General features: G+C 41.4%; 1 pseudogene; it reads right to left on the reverse strand.

Moving 5' to 3' along the window:
• Nucleotides 1–7,541: 7,541 nt before the first annotated feature.
• Nucleotides 7,542–8,283, reverse strand: LOC116744359 (annotated as a pseudogene).
• Nucleotides 8,284–8,522: the final 239 nt, after the last annotated feature.

Here is an 8,522-nt window from a genome sequence, read left to right on the forward strand (position 1 = left end):
TTTCCCTCTTTGGCATTGTTGCCAGAAAGTCTTAGAAGCAAATTGGTGGTCTGTTCAGAACAAGTATATAAGACTCAGTGCCATTTTTTGCATTCATCCATTTCTGGGTCTATTATACCCCTTGTATTTTTCTTTCTTTCCCCTCCTTCCCAATTTCTCACTTAGGTTGCCTTGTGTTATTTTCTGTAATTGTGAAGCAGGTATGAGTCTCTCTTAAGAATAAAGAAGGATGTAAATAAATACAGAGATAAGTAAATAAATGCAATAGTCCTGGAAACAATGGCATTTTGTCTCCTGTTTGATGAAGCTCAGGGGTCAAGTTTCCCTGGTGCTCACCGGTGCATCTAGGGCTATGGTAAGAAACAAAACAGCCCACTGCGCAAAGCTGCTCGGAGTTGGCTCTGATGCAGTTGAGTACATCTGGACACAGCATGTAAACACGCACATAGCATGGAAGGAGGAGGCTGTGGAGACTCTATCTATCTATGAGAGAAGTTTTTGACTTACTTCTGAGGCATGGAGGAAGAGGGGCTTCCGAAGGCACATGGACTTCCAGGATTCAGAAACTCAAAAGAACTCAAGTCTCAGTGTTTCCCTAATGGCCACTTTGGTATGAATAACAACCCCATTTGAATTGTGAAGTGGATATTTTTATAAAGCTGGTATTTCTTCATGTGATGACTTGTAACCTGATAAGGAGGTGGCCCATATTTGCCTTTTCATACCCTACCTATAAGAACACTTTACAAACTAGTACAATGGAAACACCTTTTAAGTTCTTACTTAAAAAAATTTGTTCGAAGTCCTAACCACATAGATACTATGGCCATCTCATAATCAGTCATGTACACCAGGAGGTAATTTCAGGGGTCCTTCCAGGGAAGGCTTCTTTTTTCCCAGTGGTTTGACTTCTTGGCCCCTGTGTATTCCTTAATGAGGGACACAGTTGAAGGCCAGGGCTGCTTTTTTAGTGATTGATTGTGGGCTGAGATTCTGGGGTGTGGTGATTCTTTGACCATCAAGTACCATCTCGCTGCACCTCAGCCTGGAGAACACCAACGGAAATACGTTATGTAATGTCTAAAGTAAACTTTAAAGTATTTTGCATTCATACGTAGTTTGCTTGTTTTGAAGGCATTGAAAGCACAGTAAAACGATTACCATGTTGTTATGAATAGCATCTTGCTGAAGGAGGTGAATGGCACTTTTTTCGTGTGATTTGTGAAGTTAAGGGCCAAAGAAAGACACAGAACAATTAACCAGCAATGGATCTGGGCTAGAATAAAACTCCCCTATCTGTCACTCATAGCTCTGAGCAACAGCCCCTACTCTAGCATCAGAAGTCCAGTTTAAGGGCCATTTATTTTAATGGGGAGAATATCAACCTTTAGAGACCAGAGTTCCCCAGCCTGCTGAGTGAATGAATATTCAGTCACTTCAGTGTGTGTTTGATGGTAGTTAGCAACACAAAGCAAGCCCAGGGCCCAAAGAATGTGTAGAGGAATGTTAATTCTAAGAGCGACCATAACTTGATTTTCTTGATTTCCTTGAGTTTAAAGTCTCAGCCACAATATTACATTACCAAGTTATTTGCATTTGAAATATAATACCTGGGGGAGGGGTGACATTTAATTAAATTACAGGCTGCAAGGAACCAGGCTGGTACCATGCTGCGTGGAAGGTGTCGGCTGTAGCTTCTGAGCTTTTCCTGAAAGGGAACGGACTGGGAGGAGGAAACGCTGATGCTCCCCAAGAAGCGTAACACGGCTGAGCACGTGCAGTTGGCTGGTTTGGACTTAAAAATGCAGAGTGGAAAGTGCACATGTGAGAGTTCATGGAATGTGGAGAAGAGCACCTACCTGCAGGCTCCAGTCTCCACATTTTCTAAATTTCCTAAAGGAAGAGAGAGAGTGAGAATCCCTGGCCTTACAGCCACAGCCCAGCCTAGGTCAGCATCTTCCCCAGTGAGAGAGATAACTGGTTCTTTTGTCTTCAGAGTCAACACAGCTCAAGATAACTGGGGGACTGTGGTACCCTTGCTCCCACCCTCTTAAGAATCCATGGTAATGATGAGGAAAGGCCACCAAGGGCCCCACTAATCAGAGGGCCTTCCTTCTATGCCCTTAAGCCCCCATTCGCTGACTAGGTGTGTGAGGGGGGAGCAGCAAAGGTGTGTGCACAGAACTCTAGCCATCTTATCTCCTACAGCATCAGTTCTCAACTGGGGGAGATACTTTTCCCTCCCCGGGGACATTTTGCAATACCTAGGAGCATTTGTGGTTATTATGACTGGAGAGGTGCTATTGGCATCTACTGGGTAGAGGCCCTGGCTAAATATGCTGCTAAATAACCTGTAATGCATGGGACAGCCCCTTACAACAGAGAATCGTTTAGCTGGAAGAGTCAACTGTGCTGAAGTTGAGAAACCCTATTCTAACAGAAGATGAGATTATGAAAGAGTGGATTCTAGCTACTGAGTTGTCTGTCAAGATAGAAAATAATCTCTAAAATGCCCTGACCCAGTGTGTCATTCAGGGTCCAACTAGGAAAGTGAGTACCACTTTGGTATTTAAAAGAAGGAATCTTTTTTATGAAGGATAGTTGATTTACAATGCTGTGTTCATTTTTGCTGTACAGCAAGGTGATTCAGTTCTACATATATATACACACATTCTTTTTTAATATTATTTCCATTATGGTTTATCACAGGATACCGAATATAGATCCCTGTGCTATACAGTAGGACCTTGTTGTTTATCCCGTCTATGTATAACAGTTTGCATCTGCTAATCCCAAACTCCTAATCCTTCCCTCCCCCACCGGCCTTCCCCCTTGGCAACCACCAGTCTGTTCTTTATGTCTGTGCATCTGTTTTGTAGGTATGTTCGTTTGTATCATTTTAGATTCCACATACAAGTGATATATGGTATTCGTCTTTCTCTTTCTGACTTACTTCACTTGGTATGATAATCTCTAGTTTCATCCATGTTGCTGCAAATGGCATTATTTCATTCTTTTTTATGGCTGAGTAATATTCCATTATATACCACATCTTCTTTATCCATTCATCTGTCAATGGACATTTAGGTTTTTTCCATGTCTTGGCTATAGTGAATAGTGCTGCTATGAGCATTGGGGTGCGTGTGTCTTTTTGAATTATAGTTTTGTCTGGATATATGCCCAGGAGTGGGATTGCTGGATCATATGGCAACTCTATTTTTAGTTTTTTGAGGAACCTCCATGCTGTTTTCGATAGTGGTTGCACCAACTTACATTCCCACCAACAGCGTAGGAGGGTTCCAAAAGGAAGCAAATTTGATTCAGAGATTCAGTTGCGCAGGTGCTAGAGAGGCTGAGAAAACAGTGAGTCAAGGTAAAGATTAGCAACACCAGGAAGTCGCTACCATTTCTTGGCCAAGGGACAGGGAGATGTGCTGTTTGGGGATTATGGTAGTTAGAACCACAACAGGCCTGTCTGGTGGGAGCTAGAGCCAGAGAGATGAGGAAGCTTCTGGAGGTACAACCTGAGGAAGAGAGGGAGAAATACTCTGATTTTTCTTTCCTTCCATCATGCAGTCTCGCACTAGTGCCTCCTATCAGCTGAGCCCCAGCAGGAAGCCAGCTGTCCTGGGAGCCTGGGAAACACAGATGCAGGGAAGAGGGGTGAATGACTTTGAGTGCAAACAGGTCCAAACGGGTCCATACAGCAGTAAAGAGCCTGGTGAACTTTCCAGAACGCCAGAACCAACCACGGCATCTTTGAGCAAACATCCCAAGGGTTTTGCATTACAGCTGGTGCCGTTCACCACGAAACATCATCTTTCCTTCTGCCTTGGAACTTGAGGCTTAAAATAATTTTAAGATGCCCTTGAGAGAGAGAGAGAGAGAGAGAAAAAACACCTACTTGTTTCTTTTTCATTCAGCAAACTTCATGTGTTGAATGGCCTCATGACATGATGGTGAGTTTTGTGTCTCTGTGCAGACAGCAGAGTTCATTGGAAATCCATGTCAATGTGCGGAGCACACACTGTTAATTTTAGTGGATCTGTGGCAAACTCAATCCTTCATTGTCGGGCTTCAGCTCATTTTGGCGGCAGTGATCTTGCTTCTTGTTTCACTCAGGTGTATCCTCTCCATGGGTCCTGCCTCTCTGGAATCAGGCTGAAAGGAGAAGGTTGTTGGGGAGCTAGAGAACCTGCTGTGATGAATTTTATTTTTCCTTACAGTGTGATTTTAAAAAACTAGCCAGAGTAAAGGAAATTAATTTGTTTTCTATTTGAATTGCCTAACAGGTCCCCAAACTTGTGGGGATAAAAGTGATAAATTTGTAAGTGTCTCCTTTAAGAGAGTTCTATAGATGCTTAATTATTTTTGCCCCACTTTTGATTATCTGCACTAATGGATATGTGGAGGGCACAGATCAATAAAAATCCCTTGGTAATCCAAAAAACTCAATGTTGTCATTAGTTTTGACCTCCTCCCCCACCAAACCTTTTATCAGAGCTACTAAAAAGTGCCTGTGCACCTCCCGGGTTCTCAGTATATTCGACTTGTTGACAGGCTGACTGATGAAATTGTCAGATTTGAGTGTTATCTCTTTTTCTCTGCTCCTGCCCCCTCTTTGGGGGAGGCGCTAATGAGCAGCACAAGAACGAAACCACAGGAAAAAGAGACCTTAGAAAAGCCAGGGGAACACACAAAATGATGAAATAGCTCCCGTATCCGTGAAACTTTACTATATAATGTCAGCTTTGTGGGATTTTTTTTCTCTTTTCCTAAAGTAAATTGAAGTAACTCAAATGGGCTAAATATATGCGGCCTGCATGGACCCTTTGAAGTTTTGAATAGCTTTTGTATGGTATTCGTTTTCTGGGGAAAGATTTTTAATTATTAATCTTTTTATAAATTGCCTTGATGTCACTCCTCATGCTGGTAAAATGCCCAGACATCTTCTTAAACAACTTTAAGGCAACTGAGAATTGGGATGTTTGTCTTAATCCCCTTTGGGATGACTATAAAGAAGAAAGAACTTGAGGACCAGGTTAAATTGTTTTCCTTGTTTGGTTTTGTATTTGCCATACAAATTTATCCATTATCCAAAATGGACTCATGGATACCACAGAAAAAAAACCCAGAACACAGCTGGCTGCATCGCCATCTTCGGGCTCCTGTCCACCCTTCTCTTTATCCCCCATGGTGTAGGGATCTGGCAGAACTGACAATGAATAAAGCATACATTGCCACAAATACCAGATCTCTTAAAACTCCTAACTTACATTATTCTTTAAGATCTGCAGTAACATCACTGTTTGGGTCTAGTACCTACTCAAGATGACCACATGTCTTCCAGTTTTGCCAGGATACACCACTAAATGAATGGACTGCCTGATAAAATGTGCAAAGGTGAAATGCAGTGACATGTTCTCATAAGGAGGAATTAATTGGTATCTGATTAGATCCCTGCAAGGGAGCCAGCGACCCCTCCCTTTGGGCTTTATTCTGCGTGGAGGAATGAACTTTCCTCTTTTTGAAGGAAAAAAGCAGTGCATTTTCTGGTTTTCCTTTCTGTGTTTCCTTCAGTCATTTTTTTTTTTTTCCCGCCTTCGGTACGCGGGCCTCTCACTGTTGTGGCCTCTCCCGTTGCGGAGCACAGGCTCCGGACGCGCAGGCTCAGCGGCCATGGCTCACGGGCCCAGCCGCTCTGCGGCATGTGGGATCTTCCCGGACCGGGGCACAAACGCGTGTCCCCTGCATCGGCAGGCGGACTCTCAACCACTGCGCCACCAGGGAAGCCCCCTTCAGTCATTTTTATGTCAATTTGCCAGATATCATTTGAAAGCAATTTCATAAACATTGAAGTGGCTATGAAGTTCAGTGTTTGTATCTGTCAGGTGGCTTATAAAACTTAAGGAACTACCTGGTTTTGAAGAATTCGGATGATGTGTCAAGGTTCAGTCAGAGTAGCAAACCATCTTGAGTGATTAGAACGAGGGAATTATTATGGGGTTTAGACCTTACACAATTGTGGGGGCTGATGGATTGGTCCTTGTAGGCTCTTGCCTCAGCATCCAGTGTTGGAACTGAAGTTGCCATTGGTCAGTCTGACCAGCAGTTGGAAAAAAAAAAAAAAAAAGCTTGAAATGGACAGGAATGAGAATGAACTAGAAACTCATGAGAATAACTGAATCCATGAGCAGAAACTGGTCAGAGACAGATAGGGATTCCACTTCCAATCTCAAAGAGACTGGATGACTGGAGAGAGAAGATGGTACCCTTCACCGAGGAACTGTGCATGCACTTGGTCAAGGAGTGAGAAGTTGAAAGAGCAGATCCGGCAGGAGCTGGAGGAACCGTGGGTCCAAGCGCCGCTGCACATCACCTGGGTGAGCTAGTGGATCCCTGACAATGTATATGAGCTGTCATTTTGCCTGGTACCCAACCAGATGCACCAATGTTTAGAGCATTAAGAAAAAGAAAATGCTGGGCTTCTGCCTTCCAAATATTGCACAAAATGTCATTTGTGGGTGATGCTAACTCGAAACTCTGCAAGGAAGGGGATGCTGGAAAGCAACCATAGTTCTTGCTTAGTTAAGGTGACACAGCACAAAGTCACTCAATGACATAACTCAAAAGGGAACGTCTCTGGACACACAGAAATGTAATGGAGACCTCACACTCTGGAGAAGGCACCTTTCCAGGAACCTTATTTATTGGTAAATAGCAAAGTGTTACTGTTCAACTTTCAAAGTTGCATTTTTTTGTTTGAAACTTGTTACATTTAACTTACTAATCCTTGTAAGCCATGAAACTTATACATGGAAAATTACTCTCTCTACAAATGCTGAAGTTTCTGATAATCTCAGAGAAAAATTTTACTAACTGGAATATAGCTTCAGGTTTTTTTTTCACACTGAAGTGCGTATATATTTCAACCAAAATATTTATACAGGTATTATCTTATTGCTTTAATTCAGGGAAACTTTTTGTGATAAAAAATTGGTAAGGTAAAACTCATCAAATTATCTGTCTTTTTGTAATTCTTTTGAATGTTTCGCCAAATTAAGATGCCTCAAAATCATAGGCTTTCTCAATTTCATTTTACATCACTAAAACCATAAACTTATATGATTTTTAAAGAAGCTCTCGATCAAAATGTGCTTTGCACAGTTTGAGATATTCTAAAGCATGTTTATAGAATTTTAAAATAAAATGTTGCACATTATTTGTGCTCTCATCATTTAATATGTTTAAATTTCCTTCATGCTTTTTTGGGGATAAATTTAATGTGTTCTTATATACAAATTTTGTTTCCAGTAATTGTCATTCACTGAATTCTTCATGCTGTATTTTTTTGGTATTCATTTGTTGACTACTTGATTAAGGTTTTCAAAGTGATTTTGAACAAAATGCAACCAAAATTTAGAGGACTCGTTTGTTTACATAATTAATACCATTGTAGAACAAACAGGTCAACTTTTTTTTCAATTTAAAGGCAGTCACTGTTTATTAACTGACCAGATTACAAAATCATGGCAGATACCTTAGTTCATCCTTCTATTAAGCCTGTTGATCTAGTTTTCCCTGTTGCCAGCATCTCCACCTTCTACAAAATAGGTGGTCTTTTCTTCATTCCACCTCGTGGAGAAGACAATTTGAAGGGCCAGAAGAAGTTGTTTGCTTCTTTGAAACACTTCTCAATAGCATAGATCTGATGAATCAGATCCTCCATGTGGATGATGCCATAGTTACCAAGAGATCGAACAATCAACACATCTGTCAGGGCAATTCGCTTCTTGTTGCTTTAGCCATAACCACGCTTGTAGATAGACTCATTTACTGACTTCAGGTTTGGGTATCCCCTGTAATGTATGGCTCCACAATTCTCAGCATGTTAATTGAAGCCTTGTTGAGCTTCACAAAGGTGCCATTGAAGATCTGACAGAGGCAAAGAAGCTGCAACACCTTACAGACCTTTGGGCTCACACCATTGATACCTCTGATCCTGATGACAAATGCCAGTTTGGGTTCCATGGGTACATGGAAGTTTCCAGCTTTTCTTGCCATCCTAGCCATTCGAATCTGAATTCTGTACATCTGCCTGTATCCCTTGTGACAATGCTTAGCTTTTTCATAGATAAGCTTCCTCCTTGCCTTTCGAAGCATCTTTTGGGCAAACTTCTTTCTTAGGTGCTTGATCTTAAGCTCTGCAAAATTCTTTTGCTTTTCCTTAAGGGTTTCTGGCATAGCAGGAACCTTCTTTTTCTTCTCTTCTGCACCCTCCATGGTTCCAGCCAGAAAAGAGGCCAAATAGCTTGATTTTTAAGGTAATTCTTCAAAATTTCAAATCTAAAATCCAGTTGATAAAAAAAAGATAATAATGAGCAGCAAAGAAAGAAAAATCATACAGTCGTGGTAACGTCTTTTTAAAAAGTTAATTTTACTTCAGCTTAGTCAAAAAATCTTTGTACTTCAGTTAACGTATTTTGACTATATAAAATGTAAATTTTAGCATCTATTTCAAC

The sequence above is a fragment of the Phocoena sinus genome, chromosome 19 (genome assembly GCF_008692025.1).
Source record: "Phocoena sinus isolate mPhoSin1 chromosome 19, mPhoSin1.pri, whole genome shotgun sequence".
In the NCBI taxonomy this organism is placed as follows: Eukaryota; Metazoa; Chordata; class Mammalia; order Artiodactyla; family Phocoenidae; genus Phocoena; species Phocoena sinus.